This window comes from Protopterus annectens, chromosome 8.part0, assembly GCF_019279795.1.
Source record: "Protopterus annectens isolate FY-2018-M chromosome 8.part0, PAN1.0, whole genome shotgun sequence".
In the NCBI taxonomy this organism is placed as follows: domain Eukaryota; kingdom Metazoa; phylum Chordata; order Ceratodontiformes; family Protopteridae; genus Protopterus; species Protopterus annectens.
The window spans coordinates 1,300,822,790-1,300,842,785 of NC_056741.1; the positions used below are offsets into that span (position 1 = coordinate 1,300,822,790).

At 39.6% G+C, this 19,996-nt stretch overlaps 1 protein-coding gene across 2 annotated transcripts in view; it reads left to right on the plus strand.

Annotated features, from left to right (window-relative positions):
- The window catches only part of LOC122809369 (cryptochrome-2-like), a 321,493-nt gene that overhangs the window by 266,469 nt on the left and 35,028 nt on the right, over positions 1 to 19,996 (plus strand). The gene's annotated exons all lie outside the window — the stretch shown is intronic.

Sequence of the window (19,996 nt, forward strand, 5' to 3'; positions counted from 1 at the left end):
TTGTATATGGACACCCTCCTATGTTCCTATAAATAATTGTGTCCATAAATAATTAACTTAGCCCATGAAATTTAATTAAAATATATAATTAATATATATAGTTAACTGTTTCTACTACCAAAAGCTCCTGAAAACTACTCATTGATTTTAATTTTAAAATACGGGCTAGTGAAATCATGTCATTCAAACCATGATCATAGGATCATAGGAAGTTACTAGGTTATTGGCCCTGAGGCCCTTATAAGCCTAGCCAAGAATTTAGCCCATGTTTAGACAAGTCAGCACCCAAAGCCCCTGTCCAGCAAGGGACACGGGTGGAATCCCAGTGGTGTATTTTCTGTTTCCCATCCAGTTATCTAGGTTGCGCTTGAAAAGGGAAATGAGGTACTCTGACGTGGAGAGGGAGTCTATTCCACAGATGGGGGAGTCTCTGGGATACAAATCTTATTGATGTCACAGACCAGGTTGAGGTCGCGTGTGTGGGTTACTCAAGTGGAGCTTGACTTGCGGATATGCAGTAGTCCAATCAAGGCAGGTCTGAGATTGCTTTGTATGCTAGACAGAGGTCACCGCTGATTAGTCTGTATGAAACTGAGTAGAGGGACAGGGAGTTTAGCCTATCTGTGTAGGGCAGATGTTTGAGGACCAGAATTCTTCTAGTGAGGAACCTCTTTGGTCTCTCCAGCTGCTGCATGTGTTTTGCAAGGTACATGCTGAAGGGGGCATTGTACTCAATAATTGGCCTTATAAGGGAAGAATACAGGGATGTTATGAACTGCTTGTCCCTGGATGAGATACCCTTACTTATGAGGTGCGCAATATAGAAAGCTTTCCATACAATGGAAGCAACATGGTGGTTAAAAGTCAGGTTGCTATCAACCTGGGTGCCCAAATCCCTCATGACTGATTGAGTGCGTAGGACATTGTTATTAATGTAATATGTGGGGAGATCACTCTCCTCAAAGGGGATGATGTTGCATTTTTTGCCATTCAGCTTGAGGCCATGTTTCTGGTACCAGTCATTTGTTTGGGTGAGACCCTCTTGGAGGACTTCCACATCACTTGGGGAATTGATGACCATGCCCAGCTTGCATTCATCTGCAGACTTGGTCAGCCATAGTCCACTGGTTTTGGCCTGCACCTCAGAGAAGTATATCCTGTATAACAGAGGCCCAAAGACTGATCCTTGGGATAGGCTGCTCGTTATGGGTCTACTGCTTGAGGTGGCTTCTCCTATTTTGATTAGATGGGTTCTATCATTGAGCCAGTTTACTACCCATCTGATAATATATGGATTGATACCTAGTTGAGAGAGTTTGTCTACTGTGCCCGAGTGGGAAGTAGTGTCGAAGGCCTTGGCCAGGTCAAGGTAGGCAGTGTGCAAAGTCTTCCCTTCTTCCATGGCTTTGGTGACTGTCTCAAAGAAGTCAACTAGATTTGACAGACATGACCTCCCCTTGACAAAGCCAAACTGTGTGGGATCGAGTGTTTGGAGGTTGCCAATGTCCGTGTTAATGAGGTCCATGATAATCCGTTCCATGGCCTTGCAGATCAGGCTAGTTAGGCTGATGGGTCTATAATTTCCCGGATCGGTGGATGCTTCACCTTTGTGCAAAGGGCTGATGGTGGCTGTCCTCCACTCGGCTGGGATAAACCCGGGTACTCGGGCTTTGGTTGAATAGGGTGCCTAATGGTGCTGCAAGTTCATGCCTGAGTTCATGTAGGATGCAGCCTGGGATGTTAATGGGTCCCATGGAGGCTGTATTTTTTGTCTTTGAGAGGACAGCGATGACTTGTTCCCTAGAGATAAGGGGGGGCAGGTACTGTGGGGCTATCCTGATTTACTGATGGGGGGGACAGAGGGGTGAAGTTTTCACTGAATCTGTCAACCAGTGGGTTGACTATATCTACATCATTTATGTATGTGGTGTCCTTGACCACCAGTTCTGAACAGATCTGGGTGCTTCCTTTGAGATTGTGGACATATGTGAAGAGGGCCTTATGATTGTCTCTAAAAGATGTGGCCAATTTGGACTTGAAGTTGGCTTTAAAGGATTTCTCTAGTGCTCTTATTTGCATGTTCAGGCTAAGGAGAGATTGCTTCCAATTGGGTACCTCCTCCTCCTTGGTTCTCAGCAGGAGTTTTTTTCCTTTTGTTATATAGTTTGTTTATTGCAGATGTCCACCAGACAGGTTTACTCTTCCTTGCGGAGGATGATTTTGTCCTGTCAGGTTTTCCTGATTCCATGTATCTATGTAAGTGCTCGTATAGTACTTTGGTGTAGATTTGGACATTGTTGCCATAGGGCCCATGGTATTGATCTTTATTTGCCAATGTAGTTCTTTGTTTTCTAACTTCAACTTCCACAGCCCTACTCTTTCATTCTGTTCTACTACCTCCAGTGCATAAAACCTGAACTGATGTCCTGGATGCTGATGCATGTGCTTCCATAAGGTATTTAAATGATCCCCTGTTCTAATAGCACAAGTGTGCTCGTAAATTCTGTCCTTGAAAGCTCTTAAAGTTTTGCCAGTGTAAAACTTAGCACACGTACAGCATCTCGCTATATATATATATATATATATATATATATATATATATATCACCCCTTTAGTAAAACAACTACAATAAACCTGGAGCCAGTGGGTACCAAAACCCTTGCGTTTGATTTTGCAACCTTCCTATATCAGGTGGCATTGCTTACATCACCCACATTTAAATGTCCCTTTCTTAATTCTTGTGTTTCTTTGGTTACCCTGTAATCTTTCTATATAATTTTTACTGCACTAATCTTTCTTATATGCTATGTGTAGAACATGTCCTACTGCTTGTTTACCGACCAAACCTGTCAAAAAAAAACTTTCCAATGTTTTATGAAAATTTCTCACCCTCTCGATGTCCCAGTTATAAGTTAACACTAAACCCTTTTTTAAATCAATTTCTGAAAATATAAGATTATTTGACTCCCTTCTAAGATTTTCATCCTCTTTCACCCTAAATAGTGGAAAATAAAATCCTGAAGCTCTCTTCTTATGATGTTCCATAAAAATTCTACTTAAAAATTCTTCAGGATAAACTCCTTTTGATGAACATGGATTTGAGCTTGTCACTTTCTTTAGAAAATGATTCCAATTCAGAAATTATTCAAGCTAATTGGACTAGTTTGCCCTTAACCAGAGCTTTTAAAGTGTAATAAGGTTTTAGAAATAAGTAGGTTTTCTGTTGAAACTACAGACAAATCTCTTGTTCAAATCATCCTTGTGTATTTCTTTATCTAGGTTAATACTCAGTAGTGAATTTCAGAAAATTTGTTCTATTATTAATGTAATCAAAAAAAAATGTTTTGAGAACCCTTATGGAGATGGTGCTAGACAACAGTATATTTTTTGAAGGCGGCATCTACAAGCAAAAAATGTGGGTAGTGATGGGGGCAGTTTGTGCTTCCATCTTTGCAAATGTGGTGATGGCCTTTTGGGAACACAGCTGTGTGTTCGATTCAGCATATGAAAAATGTTGGACATTGTATGGTCATTTCCTTGATGCCAGTAGTTTTTTGGAAAGACTCAACAAAGATGGATGGAATTTTTTGACTTGTCAAGAGACAGAGAAAACAATCAGTGACAACGTAAACAGCCACAAATCTGCTGGGAGATAAAGGGACAATGCAGTTTAAAAGAACTCTGTGCTAGTAGATGAATGTCTGATTTTGTTACTGTACGGAACAGTTTTAGTAGGAGAGTTAGTCCAATATCACCTTGACGTCACTAATGGTGATAACAGTAAAAAATTGCACTTAACTGTTTGAACAACTGTGTAATGTAAGGAGGTTTCTATAGACTTTGAAATGCAAAGTCTAAAAGCTTACCTCAACCCCCATAGACACAATTAGAAAAAGCCAGAACGCAGTAGTTCATCTCTGGAAAAATACTGGCTGAGAACTCAGTTGTTACACAAGAAGAGAAATAAAGTTTAGGAAGGGAGACAGTGGACTGCTAAAAACAGTGAATTGAGCACAGTTAAAGGGGAAAGTACCAATGGGACTGCTATGGTCTAAGAAAATGGAGCTATTATAGTGGACAAAGTTCTTTGTTTTAGGCTGTCATGTTGTCTTTCGGCTTTTCCCAGTTAGGGGTCGCCACAGAGGAACTCCGGTCCGCTAATGATTGGCAGTAGATTTTCACGAATGCCGAGGTGCCAGCTCGATGTTCAGCTTTCAACGAAGGCACGCTCATTTACGCATGTCTTTCAAACGCCTACCCAACCGCGGGGAGGACATGCAGACTCCACACAGAAGGTACTCCCCACACTCCAGCCGAGAATCGAACGGGAGAACCTCGCTGCACCACCGTGGAAGTCCTTGTTTTAGGCTGTCATAATATTTATAATCTACATACAAATATAGCCTACAGACTGGTTTTCAAACTGCAGATTTCATTGTTACATATATATCTGTTTGCCTGCAGGGACACTTCTATAGAAAAATGAAAACACACTAAAGAGACAGTTGAGTGCACTGAATTGATGTTGACTGTCCACAGATACTAGCTCAGAGCTAAAATTGGTCTAATAGCTGTCTCAAGCAAGGAGAAATAAGAAAGGAACGGGGAGGCCAAGGGTGATTTTCCTTGAAGGCATGCAGTTTCACTAAAGTTAGGAGGATATACAAAATGGGAGTAACAAGTTTAGAAGTGAAGAAAATAATAAGAGAATGAGTTTGAGTAGTAGGTGTAAATGTCGTTGCCTGTTAGGAAGGAGAGAGTAAAAGCTTACCAGCAGGATGTCAGCGGAGGAGGGTTTACAGACTCTAGGGCTATTTCTTAAAAACTAGGACACTAAAGCACTTGTCTTCACACTAGTCACTGAGCAGGCTAAAATATACACAGCAGACTGGATGCTTCTAACACTTACTTAAAGCACAAGACAAGAGGTGGTACGTAGTTTGTCCTAATTAATTGGTGGTTGGATTGAATGGACTCAGACTGCCTATTTGGATAAGACTGCTTTCTGCATACTTAAGTTTCCATTATTAAAAATCTGTGGTTAGCAAGAGGGTAAAAAAGAAACTGAACTAATGCAAGTAACGCTAGTAGTTAACACGGACCTTTGTTTGTGTGCATGTGTGTGTCCATGCCCATAAGTATGGGCCTGATATCAAGACTGTTATTCAGGTATGACTTCATTAATTTGATGGTGGTCACTCATTCGTCATACACAGTCAACAAAGTGGCTTTGTGTGTGTGTGTCTCACTTTCTGTTTCTCTGCAAGGGGGTAATTGAAATAGAATACACTTTAACAGCAGTAACCAAAATAATTATTGTGGCTGTTATTCATCTCCTTATTTTTTGATCACAATCGGACATCTGAGATATACATAGTAAAGTGGCTGTTACTGGGCACATTTATATGCACTTGTTTGTTTCTGTGTGTGTTTGTGTGTGTGTCTGCATATGTGTGTGTGTGTGTGTGTGTGTGTGTGTGTGTACGTGTGCATGTAACTTTCTGTGGAAATGTATTGGTCTGTGTATCTTTGGTTGTATGTCTGTGTGTGCACTTGTGCTTATTATACCTGTCAATCATTCAAATTTTCACAGAATGTCCAGATTTTTGGCTCTTATTTTTCATCTGTTCCTTATAAAAATTCTGCTTTTCTAGCAGATTACTGATGTGAACTGAGGATTGAAGTCACTAAATAATGACATACATTTGAGTTTCAGACTTCATATTCCTCAGAAAATGTATGTTAAAACAAACCCTGTTGCTCTAGCAACTTTCTAAGTTTATAAGATCAATATTTAAAATAAGTCTTTATTTTTGGACCTTTGTCCCCCCACTTTGTCGGGGTTTGTCCAGATTTCTTGCACTAAGAGATTGAGAAGTATGGTGTATATATGACATTCTGTGTATTTGTATATGAGTCTATGTATCTGTGCCTGTACATGTAATCTGTTTTTATGTGTGTATGTATTTGCATTTCTGTATATATACATACACACACACTGATAAAGGAAATACAAAACAACTTAAGATAGCCCATTTTTCTAAGTGCAATAAGGTCCTCTAGGGTGGGTTTTACAGGTAACAGTAGTTCTAGTATGAGAATATCTCTGCATGTACGGCAACTGCAAGGTCCCAAATCAAATGTAATCCAAAGCAAAAAATTAGACCAGCAGACTGTGGCAAGAAACCAATATTTAATATTATGTACTAAAATCACATAGTAATGTAGGAGAGAAAAACAGACCGGTTTCGGCTTGATAAATCACATAGCCTTCATCAGTGTATAGAACATGAATAAACTAACTCCTTATATAGTCCATAATACAAGACAACAAAAATCATGTGACTGATTAAAGGTGCTCATTTAATCCAGGTGCAAACAAACCCCTAGCTTAATGATACATTGTTTCTCTTTTTTATTCAGCATCTCATGCCAGCCTGTCTTGTTGGATCTAATGCCCAAGATTCGATCAATAATTATAAAATTAAAGAAAGCATTTTCCATCTTTGGGGAATTTCTTTCCTGCTGGTGCCTTATGTATTAGCCGGTGATCCATTCTTGACATTGAAGCAGATTTTGGGCAGAACGAAGCTGCTTCAGCTTTGTGGAACATCTTTTTTACATCGCTTTGTACGCGACTGGATATACTTGAATTTGGCTTCAGTCCTTTTGAATTTAGGACAGGATACGGCTATACTTGCAAGCAGTTTTTATTATCTACTGCTAATGGTCTTTTCTCTTTATGACAACTGCAGGGGTGATTCTTATTGAAATTGTGCGGATTATACAGTTTGCCTTTCATGGAAGGACAATAACTAATTTGGTAACTTTAGAGACAGCAGTTATTTTTTGCTCACAGTGACCTGAACTTTTGTTATATATTGAACATTGTCCTTTTTATGGAATTGTTTTTCTTTTGGTGCCTCACCTATTGGTTAACTATCTGTTTTGATATTGGAGCATTTTTTGGGCTTGACCAAGCTGTTTCAGTTTTGTGTAACATTTCTTGTACATCTTTTGGTGTGCGATTGTTTATACTCCAGTTTGGCTCCAGTTATTTTTTTGAAACTAGGACAGGACATTGCTATAATGGAAGCAGTCCTTATTATATCTACATGTTAATGGTTTTGGGACCAATTGGAATTTCTCTGTAGAATAACTGCATGGGCAGTTGTTATTACAATTGTGTGGATCATACAGCTTATTAACTACGGAGGAACAGAAACTAATTTTGTGATTTTTAGGGGAAATAGCCAGTCCTGTTGTCCATAACAGCTGGGATATTTGTTATATATGTTTAAATCAATTTTGGGGGCCTGTGTTGGTTTGGAGTATGTTCAGTATTGGGCTTTACACTTATATTGCCTTGGAAAAACATTGGGATTTTTGAGTGTTTGTGTTTCATGCCATCACTATATATGCTAACTAGTCTGTTCCATTGATTGTTTGCATTCTAACAAGCTAAAGTCGTGGTGTGTACCAGGCAATGCGCAATTGTTTTTTTGTTTTGCCCAGTCATATAGTGGGCACTGGCAGCAACAAGTTAATAACCGGGATTATAGTGACTCCTTATTTTGTTGGGTTACAGCTATACAATTCTTTTTCAGTATTTTGTCATTTTGATGGTCTCAGCACTGTAGGATGTAATTGTGTTTTCTACAGGGGCTATTGTCCATTTGATTTATACATATTATCTTGATATCTTTTTATGGGCAGCCGCGGTGGTGCAGCAGTTAGCGTTGTCACCTCACAGCAAGCGGTTCTCCGGTTCGATCCTCACCTGGGGTGCCTTCTGTGCGGAGTCTGCATGTCCTCCCTGTGGCCGCGTGGGTTTCCTCCGGGTGCTCCGGTTTCCTCCCACATCCCAAAGACATGCTGTAGGTGGATTGGACACTCTAAATTGGCCCTAGGTGTGAGTGCGTGCATGTGTGTGCCTTCTGTGGAAGGTTGGGCACCGGGCTGGCAACTCGACACTGTAAAACTCCACTGCCAATAATGAGCAGACAGGTGATATGCTGTGGCGACCCCTAACTGGGAAAAGCTGAAAGAAGAAGATGATCTTGATATTTTTTTATGGAATTGGACTCGGCACAGTAGATTGTATAGTGGTTAACAATGTTAATCTTACAATCAGATATTTCTAAATTTGTTTAATATGGACTCAGCACTGTTAACTTTAATGTAGTTCTTTCTTTAGAGGGGCTGATATTGTCCATATGTTGGAATCATCTGGATATGACAGTTGGTGTTGATTCAGTACTTCAGACTGTTTCACAGGGGCTGACATTGTCCAATTCCTTTTTGGGTTGTAGTCCTGATATACCCAAAATAATGTGAGGTCTACTGTAGGCCTTTCATGTGTTTATTTGAAGGTTCTGGTGGTTGGCTGAATCGTTTCGAAACATATTGATAACAGTTGGTTTGGATTGGTTGCTGTGGTTTTGCCCACTATTTTGAATGTGGCTTATCATCCTTTTTGGATTAATATTTGATTTATTATTGTTATTGCTGCATTGTTCTGGTTACCAGCATTATAATAGGACAATTCTATTTTAATTTTGAGTTATTGATTTTGCTTGATTTAGAAGGTTGTGGTTGATTTTTTCCAATGGAGATATCTAACATATTGTGGGGGCTTGCCTCCGATTATGAGGATTTAGCCGTTTTTGGGCTGGGAACGACTAATCAATCTGGGAATGGTACAATGTTACCATCTATGGAGGATGGTTGTGAGACACTATTTTCAAAGCTCAATAAGAATTTAAGGTTACTTCGAAGTAATGTCTGGAATTACAAGCTTTATAAAGCATATATTACTAAGGGTATCACGCCCAGGGGCTTAAGAGTTCGTACACAGCCTCTGGTTAATAATCCAAATTATACTCTTATGAAACAATGGGTGGAAGCCCAACATAAGGCTTCCATGAATTTTGTTGAAATTCTTGCTGGACATTATGACAGAACAATTGATAGTGATATTGAGAATATTACTAAGATGTGTGAGAGTGTTAGGGTTTTTGAGGGTCAGCCCAAAATTGTCTTGTCTGGACCACGCAAAAGCCTTCGATATAATACCCCACTCGGGCATTATAGATAAGCTCACCAGCTTAAATATAAACCCCTATGTCACTAGATGGGTTGCAAACTGGCTCAAGGACAGAACCCACATGGTTAGAATTGCTGGAGCCATGTCAGACTCCAAACCAGTTACAAGTGGCGTCCCACAAGGCTCAGTCCTGGGACCTCTCTTGTTCGGTATATATTTCTCGGCGGTACAGGCCAACACAGAAGGACTGTGGCTGACCAAGTTCGCAGATGACTGCAAACTGGGCCATAATCAACTCTCCAGCCGACACAAGCATCCTCCAAAAGGGCCTCATAGAAACAGACAACTGGTGCCAGAGCCATGGCCTCAAGCTAAACGCCAAAAGTGTATAGTCATCCCCTTTGGCAAAAACAAAGTGCCCATAAATTACCACATAGGTGGTAATCCATTAAGTACAGAAGAAGTCATTAGGGACCTGGGGACCCAAGTTGATAGCAATCTCTCATTTGACAACCACGTGGCCAAAGTGGTTAGAAAAACATTTTATATAGCCCACCTAATCATGAAGGGATTCACATCTAGATCAGGGGAGGTCATCGTACCTCTTTACTCATCCCTCATCAGGCCCATAATTGAGTACACTGCCCCTTTTGGGATGTACCTTACCAGACACCTGCAGCAACTGGAAAGACCCCAAAAGTACCTCACCAAGAGGATCAAAGGGCTCAAACACATGCCATATACTGCCCGGTTAAAGAAACTCCAGCTCTACTCAGTGGCATACCGCCTGCTCAGAGGCGATCTGTGCCTGACGTATAAAGCCATGACCAACCCGGAATTAATGGACATGCTGCACCTCAGAAAATCCAAATCCCATCGAGCTATGTGCTCGAGAGACTTGAACCTCAGCACTGAAATAAATAGGACATGCTGGAGGGACAGATTCATAACCCAGAGGCTCCCTTCACTCTGGAATAAAATCCCAGTCCAGGTTAGGCAGAGTCCCACATTGACTCTCTTCAAGAGGAATCTTGATGAGTGGATGGGAGATCGTAGGTTTACCCCGGCTATCACTTCTGTGTCACTGTTAGACAGAGGCACAGTATACTAACCTCAAAAAAAGGCATAGCAAAATTAATTTAAAATGGGTGGCGAAAGCCAAACACACTCTGGCTAGGCTTATAAATGCCCTAGGGCAGATAGCCTAGTATGAACCTATGAACCTAAAAAACCTCAGTCAGGACCTAACTGGCCTTGAAGAACAACTGAAGGACAGAAATAAAAAGAAATTCCTTCATGATTTGGCAGATTATGATAGGGGGACCCCTTTACTAAAGAAAGGGATAAACATGTTAATTTCTCACAACCCCACAGAAATGCCTGTAAGAGAAAACACCCCAGGTCTATACTCAAGAAAGTATCAACGTCCAGTGTTGATACCTCAGGGAAGGACTCTTCTTCGGGTTTTGAGCCCAATATATCTGGCCCCACAGATTCCTCAGCATTGAAGAAAAGCAATTCCAGTAACCCTTTATATCTAAACAAAGGAGGGGGGGCAGAAAACACAGATCAGGTAGACAATATGGAAGGGCTGTTAAAGATGTTTGTACAGAAAGAGTAAATCAAAATGTTTTGAATATTTCAACTTGTTCCCTCTCTCCTTTGGAGATTGGTATTTTGAATAAAGGATTGTCTTTTATACCTGTTTTTTTTTTTGTGTCTGAAGACAGTTTTGTAAATGATGTTACAGCATTTTGTAGAAATCTCAATTTAAAGCTATTATTTCAGGGAAGAGACACTTTGGATGCTCAGGAGGAGTTCAGATATCATAGGTCTATATTTATGCCACTGATGCATCACAATGTCCTTATGTTTCAAAATTCTATCCTTTAGGACTTGCATTTTTACTCAAGGGAAACTAGGGCTAGATCTAGTAATGTGTCTCAGACTGAAATGGAAGCTATTCTCAAATTAGCCAATAACCATCAATTGGTTATACTGATGGCAGATAAGGGAGGGGCGGTGATAGCCCAGGATTGGACACAATATGACAATGAAGTGACCAGGCAGCTCTCGGATGACAGATATTATTTACATTTGTCACTCAACCGCACCCCCCTCTTTAAAAAACAAATTGATGAGTTTTTTATCTCTAGTCAAGGAGCGAGGGTATCATTACGGATACCATTATGCATCACCTGACATTGTCTGACCCCAGCAATTGATATATTTATTTTCTTCCCAAGCTTCACAAAGACCCTTGGAACCCCCCCTGGCAGGCCCATTGTTTCAGGGAAGGGTTCTTTAACGGATCCACTGTCCCAATTTCTAACCAAATATCTCAAACCACTTCTCAAATGGGTACGGGCCCGGTTACGGGACACCACAGAATTTCTCCAGGTCATCTCTGAAATGCAGCTCGAGCTGGCTTGGTTACCTGGTACCTTGGACGTTACAGCATTATACACCAGTATCCCGCATTGGGCTGGGATTGATGCCTTAGAATATTGGCTGTACAAATCTGAGTTATACCAACCCAGATTCAATACATTTTTCATTTGTCTTGCCGAGCATGTACTCACAAAGAATGTTTTTTTTCTATCATGATAAATACTACCTCCAGATTCAAGGTACGGCCATGGGTGCTTTATTTGTTCCAGTTTATGCTGATTTATTTATGGCCTATATTGAGGAGCAAATAATTTATGACAGCTCACATAATTTGTTTCTGCAGGAGATTGACATTTGGAAAATATATTTGGATGATTGCTGGATGGTATGGAGATCGGATGAGGATTATTTACAGGATTTTGTTAGTTATTTAAATGAGAACAAGTGGGGGATACATTTTATGGTAAACTGTGATATGGATCGGATCACTTTTTTGAATGTTTTGGTGACCAGAGGTCCTGGTAAACACCCTAACTTCTGAGGTTTACCGCAAGTTCCCTGAATACAATTCCCTTCTCCATGCCACCAGCTATCATCCTCCACATATCTGTAAAAACATTCCCAGTCTCAATTTTTGAGAGTCAAACGTATATCCTCGAGCAATAGTACATATCAGCATTTCAGAGATGACCTTACAATTAGATTTAGGAACAGAGGCTATAAGGCGGGATACGTCCTTCATGCCAAGAACAGGGTGGATACCATTGACAGGGAAAGTCTTCTTCAATATAAAAATAAGGTTGTTGATGGGGAATCCATTATATGTTTCGTTACCACATTTGGTAGGAATACTGGAGCACTGATGGACAGTGTCCAGCATCATTGGAACATCCTGTTGGCAGACACCAAGCTCTCTGAACTGTTAGATAATAGATGCCACTTTTCCTTTAGGAAGGGTAGGAATTTGGCTTCTTATTTTAATCTGTATAAACATGGGCCTAGTCATTAAGAAAGATTCTTTTCAAGTTACACTCTTGGGGGATCCAGTCATAGAGTGCTTTCTTTGTGGACATTGCACTTACTGTCCAAGGGTCATGAAAACCAAGTGCTCTAGTAGTAAAAACACTGGCCAGGTTTATAACAATTTTTTTTTTTTTGCCAGTTGCCAGACAGATTGGGTGATTTACTTAGCTACCTGTAATTGTTCAGCCTTCTACATTGGGCAAACATCGCAGCCGGTTAAATTTAGGATTTCTGAGCACTTTTGTGATATAAAACATCAAAAAATTACTAATGCCATTTATAAACACACTACAGTACATAAAAAATGCTTTCTTTAATTTTATAATTATTGATCGAATCTTGGGCATTAGATCCAGCAAGGCAGGCTGGCATGAGATGCTGAATAAAAAAGAGAAAAAAATGGATCATTAAGCTGGGGGGTTTGTTTGCACCTGCATTAAATGAGTACCTTTAATGAGTCACATGATTTTGTTGTCTTGTATTATGGACTATATAAGGAGTTAGTTTATTCATGTTCTATACACTGATGAAGGCTATGTGATTTATCAAACCGAAACCGGTTTGTTTTTCTCTCCTACATTACTATGCACTTTTAGTGCATAATATTAAATATTGGTTTCTTGCCACAGTCTGCTGGTCTAATTTTTTGCTTTGGTTTACAGGTAAGTTACATTGAAAGGGTTTAGAGACTCTCTTCTTGCAGCACTGATCGTCACAACATCCCCAGGAGATCCATTATTGGCCTGTAATGCCCACCCCGTAGAGGGCAATATTGCTTGCTTGATACTTATGTGGTTATTTAGAAATGCTTAGCATGTCTGTGAAGCACTAAGTACCACAATTTAGTGTTTTCACATTGTTTTTCAGACTGTGGCTAGATCTGTATCCCAAATACATGTTTTTTTTTTCATTTGACTGCAAAAACATGTATTTCAAGTGCATAACTTGCTCCTTTAGTCACATAATGTGAAACAAATTGGAAATAAAAAAAACACCAGCTTATGATATTAAGGGTTCTGTAGAAGCTCTAAGCACTTCTGAATACCCCACAAAGTGTTGAAATAGTTAGATTTTAAGGAGAAGTTAGTTTCAACTTAGAGGAGAGAACGTTATTTTGTATATTAAGGTAAAAGATTTTGTTCAGACAAGAATGTTTTCATAATGTGGTAATGAAACTGCATTGCATACTAAACACAAGGTGAAATCAGGCAATATAATTCTGAGGTAAATATCTGTATTAATTACATACTCTGCAGTGCAGAGTCACATAGAAATAACTAGGAATGTATTGGGAGTGCAAATAAGTTATTTTTTTCTAACAGACATCTTTATTAAATTTTCACATAGAACATAGGTAATCTTACATTTATACAAATGAAAAACAAACAACATGACACCATGTTAGTTGCAAACAGTATACATCACAGACACCATTGAAACAACTGTAGTTGCAAACATATCTAGACATTGTCAGTTAGGCTCATTTAAATCCTGCCTCTTAAACCTTGTTCCTGCTCTGCATATATTGTTCCCAAAATTTCCTGCTCTGCATATATTGTTCCCAAAATTCCCATTTTTTCCTATGTAGTTTGCTCTCCCCCTTTTCTAAAATCCCAATTCCAGTTGTTTTATTTCTGTTACTATATTTACTGCTTCTAGTAAAGTTGGTCTAGACTTTGATTTCTATTTTCTAGTAATTGATTTTTTTGGCACCCACCATAATTAGACTCAGCAAGGCTTTACTATATCTAGGCAATTCCAATTCTGTATCATAATTCAAAAAATCATCTTCCCAGTCAGTCTAGTCTGCTCACCCAGCATCTCTGACAGAGCAGTCTGCAGGAAATCCCTAAAGTCTGCCGGCTCATTACACTCTCAAAAAATATGTTCCCAGCCACCTCTTTGTTGCTCGTCACACCTCCAATACTTGCTATTCACCTGAGGAAAATTTCTTTGGAGTCTACTTGGGGTATAAAACTACCTCTGTAAACACTTTCAGGCAAAGATCCTAAATCTTCTAGACTTTGTTGCATATTTGGGAGATATACATACATCCTCCCATTATCTCTTTGTGAATTGTTTATCCAATCTCTCTTCCCAATCATTTCTAAGCTCCTCTTATTGATTCTTATAATTATCATGCAGTATTTTATATGCTTCACTAAATATTCCTTTTTTAATGACCGCTTCTGATCTAGATTCTATTAAAAACAGTACCAGTGCTGGTCTTTCATTCAGGAGCCCCCTTTTTCTATCTCTTTGTCTATACTCTGATATCAGTCCTTGATAGGGAAGGCAATCTCTAACTTGCAGTCCAAATAAATTATTGGCATCTTCCTATTCTATTACCTTTCCCTTTCTAGTTATTTGTTCTCAATACCTTGGTTCCTTTGCCAGTTTTCTCCAATAAATTCTAGCCCCCTATTGCCTATTGTATGTATTCCTGACCACATTCATCCCTATCAGCAAAATCTCTTTTCTCCATTCTCATGCTGGTTTGGTTGTTAGAATACTCCCTGCTATTTTATGAATATAATACTCTGTATGAATTTTGTTGTTCTCCTTGAGAGTCTGCATCCAAAATCGTAATATCTCTTTATTTCTTGAGCTTACTCCCTATATCAGCATAATTCCTTTCCACTTTGAATTGTAGCTTTCTGCTTGTGCTATGTACAAAAGCTTTAACTGTGTTGCACTAAAATACCCCCCTTAAATTGGGTAATCCTAGTCCACCTTGTTCTATTGGAAGAATCCACCAGACCTCTCAACCGTTCCGAATTACTCGGTTTTTACCGAGTTTTGGGGTCCAAATGAAGGGGTGCCACGATTCCCGAGTGGCACCCCTTCAGTTCCGATTTATTTTAACTTTTTAAACTTTGGCTGGCACTGACGTCATCACGTGCGCGATGACGTCAGCACCGGCAGGCTACCAGCCAGTCGGAATTGAGCTCAAGGAGCTCGCATCATCATTTCCGGCTGGCTGGATTTGAATTACAAGCTGGCACAGTAAGAAACGTTTTCTGTGCAGGCACTGCCAGGCAGAAACTTTTGTTTTGTGCTACATACAGTATTTTCAAGCTGCCGCCAGGAACGCAGCCGAGAAACATCAGGACAGGATGACCGAGAAGTGAGAACAGGGGCAGAGAAATGAGAGAATACAACTGCAGTCTGCAGACCAGCCGAGAAACATCAGGGCAGGCAAACCGACGACGAGAACAGGTCTTGGATAAATAAACGCAAGTACAAATGGGAGCAGTAATGTCAATGCCCTTTGTAGGAAATGCAGGTTGTAGGCTGTGCAAGGTCAGATTGTTAATTTTCTTGAATAGAAAGGCAACTTTCCCTTTTAAAGTGGAAGGGTAGAACTTCGATGCTTATGTATTATCAGCATCAAAAATTGTTTAACTTTCAGAGTGTTTTGGTCTTCAGATGAGAGCCTGAGATGAGCTTAAATTAAAGTATCTTCTGATGCCTAGATTTAAGGCTTTGACTATTTCAGCCATTCTTGTATTGGTCTCTTCCGAAGAGCTGGTACTCACTAAGTTGCCTGTGACAGACGCATTACAACTTTTATAAGGCTTTAAGTCATTACAAATGAGGGATACTGCAAACTGTTTCATTTATGAATGATTCTGTACTTAAATAGAGCTCTATTGCACGTATCAAAATGTGCTATAATGACATGTAATCATTCATTATAAATAGAATCTTGAGTCAAAAAAAGTAAATAGGTCTGTAATTTGTGTTGCAAATACAAGTTTGAAACCTTAAGTATGAAGTCATCTCATATTTGTCACATGTTAAACTGCCTAGTCCTCTCCATGTGTAGGAATTGGAAGTTACCTTATTTTGAAATGTTAAATTGCTCTGATTCAGTTTGATTATTTTTTGTATTATTGAAGTTCTTTGTGTGATATGATGGGCACATGATACTCAGCCGGATATTACCTGTTATTACTGGTATCTTAAATCTGAGTTGGTCTCATAATAAGTTGCATACTGAGCAGTTTGACACTTTTTGCATTGAGGCTGCAGCAATAATTATAGTATCTTTACTAGTATTAAGGTTGTCGGCATATTCACAGTATCATTAAATGTATTAATTGTGATAATTCAGTTTTTGTTCATTAATCCAGTACATGTCCTGACCTGAATTGTCTCCATTAATTGTATAGTTGGGTACTGCTGCACTTTCTTAAATACAGTGAAACACTTGTTAAGTAAGTGTGTGTGTGTGTGTGTGTGTGTGTGTGTGTGTGTGTGTGTGTGTGTGTGTGTAGACCTTTATGATGGAAATGTTCTGAATTGGGCAGTTTTGTCATTATTGGTTCATGCATAGGTTTCATTGCCTACTGAAAAAATGTTCAAACACATTTAAAATGTGCTATTATATACAAGGAATATAATTTACTAAAGTCAGTAAGATGTATCAAAACACATTTATATTTCTTGTTTTTTGTGCAAGTGGCTAATAATTTGAAAACAGCCTAAAGGTAATCTTTATCCACCACTGGCCAGATCCATTATCTTTGGATGTGGTGTAGGTTTCAATGTTATTTTAATGAATGAGAGTTTCAAGGGCAGAGAAGTTTTAATGCCAATTCTATTTTCATTGTGAGACAGTATTGCTTTAACAGATGTGTATTGGAGTTTGTGCATTGTGCTATGTAAAAATAAAATCCAAATCACTGCAGGAGTAAAATAGTATGCACACATTGGTGTTTATGATAAATGGGGCGAAATAGCCAGGTAATGGGACACTGGAATGGCTGCAGGGGGCCTCTGGTGCCATATTTTGGTTGTCTGCTCTTCAGTTTGCATTTGAAAGTCGGTATCCCACAATTCCATTGTAGTGAGTGGGATCACATAATTATATATGCAAATTTTATGTTAAACAGCGTACAGATTTGTACCTATTTTTCATGGGGCTTGTCCAGATTTTTGATGTTTCCAGGTTGAGAGGTATGGAATCCACTTATCCCACTTGACCCTTGCTGCCTTCCCTTCCCAGATAAAATCCTTCAACTCTTTTTTAATTGCTATCTACAGCTTCTCCTCTGGTTGATAAAAAATATGCCTGACCTGTGTATAAGACTAAAGGGACTAAAAACATTTTAACGGTTTGTATCTTACTATCTAAATCCATATAACAAAGCCTCCAGTTTCTCAATTTTTGTATCATCTGTTTAGTCTCTTCCCACATATCCTTAGCTACCACAACAGAGTCATTTCTAATCCACACTCCTAAATACTTCATTTTATCATGTTCCCAGAAATATGGATGTTATTGGACCAATTCGTGTGTGGGTACATAATTTACATGCTGTTGCCTTTGTTTTAGCTTCATTAACGTTGTATCCTGAGAAGATCTGTGATTGTCCTAAAATGTTCCACAACACTGTAATGACCCTTTCTGGTAGAGAGTGCTAATAAGTTATTGTCGGTATTCCAAAAGTAGCACATTCAGGATCAAATATTTCCTAGGAATTTTAGGGATTTGGCCCTTGGACAAATTCTTTCACCAATTAAAGTAGTCCAGGCATAGTCTCTTATATTAGGAAAAGTATTATTTCTTTTTTCTCAGCTAAATGTATTTGTTACTTTTAGTGTTCCACTACAGGCGTGAACTGTGTTTTGCCATCTGACAGTAATAACAGTGACTACAACATTTATTAGTCATATGCACAATCCACATATTCTGAGTGAAATGAAAGTACTCCATGAGGCTGAAGGAATGTTCATTAACCATTTTACTTTTCTAAGGTGGAAGAATCTCAGTTCATTAAGTAAGGAAACCGGTATCTGGCTCCAGCAGCATAGAGGAATAAAGCACCGACAGTGACCTATGAAACCAGAGTACATGGAGAGAAGTAATGAGAGTTAGCTTGCTCCCTTCCATTTTTATTGGGGTGGGGGGGGTGGAAGACATGTTTCTGGTCACAAATCTCTGTGGTGGAATCCCTGGTGAAGACTGAGGAACACAGTAATGGGGGGCTGCCTTAAAGAGGCAGGGCTTATTGAACAAGTCACAAGTGGAGTAGTGAACATACTTTGCCGATGCCCAGTGCACAGTAACCTGCTAGATACTGTGGGTATGCACAGGTGACAGCAGGGTTTAAAGTGAAAACATCATTTGCTAGTGTACAACTCCCACTCCCGGCTCACACAGCTCTCACCTCTTAGAAAAGAATGGGACGAACAGCTGTCACTCTGGGGAATGAATGGGTCCATAGGGCAGCTGGGGAGGTGGGGGCAGCACCCTATTGTTATTAGGAGGACTGGGGAATCAGAAATTTCTAGGTGCAGAAAACTGTCCAAACCATTCCATACATCTGAGGCAGAAGCAGTGAATATTTTTTTTCATTGATTTTCTTGAAATGCTTAGGGATTTCAAGCAGTAGGTGGCGAGAGCATAGGTCTAAGTAAGGTACAATGGGAAACCTGATAATTTCAGATCACTAAGTATAAAATAGGAGGAGGAGCATTTTACATAACTGAGGGTATTGATGCCTGTACATGTACAGAATACATTCAAGTTTGGAAAGATCTTCACATTGGTGAGAAAAGTAAGGGAACCTCATCCAAATCCTGCCATCAGTGAAAGACATTATAGACTGCACAAAGTATTTTTTTACTGGGTGTGTGGGTGGGGTAGAAAATATTAAATCCGTAATTTAGGCCCATAATAGAGTATAATGCCCCATTTGGAATGTACCTTACTTGACACCTGCAACAGCTGGAAAGACCACAGAAGTACCTCACCAAGAGGATCATGGGCCACAAACAGATGCCCTATGCAGCTCGACTAAAGAAACTCCAGCTCTACTCGGTTGCTTACAGTCTGCTCAGAGGTGATGTCTGCCTGACGTACAAGGCCATGCCCAACCCGGAATTAATGGACATGCTCTACCTCAAGAAAACCAAATCTCTTAGAGCCACATGCTCCAGTGAGTTAAACCTCAGCACAACAATAAACAGGACATGCTGGAGGGACAGATTCCTGTCCCAGAGATTTCCCTTGCTCTGGAATAGAATCCTAATTTATGTTAGGCAGAGCCCCTCACTGACTCTCTTCAAGAGAAATCTTGACGAGTGGATGAGAAATCGTAAATTTACTCCTGGGATCACTTCAATGGCCCTATTAGACAGAGGCACAGGATACCAATTTAAAAGGGAGGCGAAAGCCGGCACATTCTGGCTAGGCTTATAAATGCCCTTGGGCAGATAGCCTAGTACCTACCTATGAACCTATAAACTTAGACCAGTGCCTTTGTGGGGCCCATGAGCCCAATGTGTCACTTTTACTTTGGGTAGGGTTGCTTAGTACTTGGTCTGTGTCTACTCTCTAATGGTATAAAGTACATGCTGATCATGCTGTGTATCCCTATTACACCTCACAACATACTTAATGAGAAATTAGCTGACTTGATCTTCAGAGCAGTATCAGAGTAATGAATTGCAGCTTGCAGATTCTAGATTTTTACTGTCAACATATATTTGTTGTGAAGTAGTCTCATGAATATTTTATATTTTTTT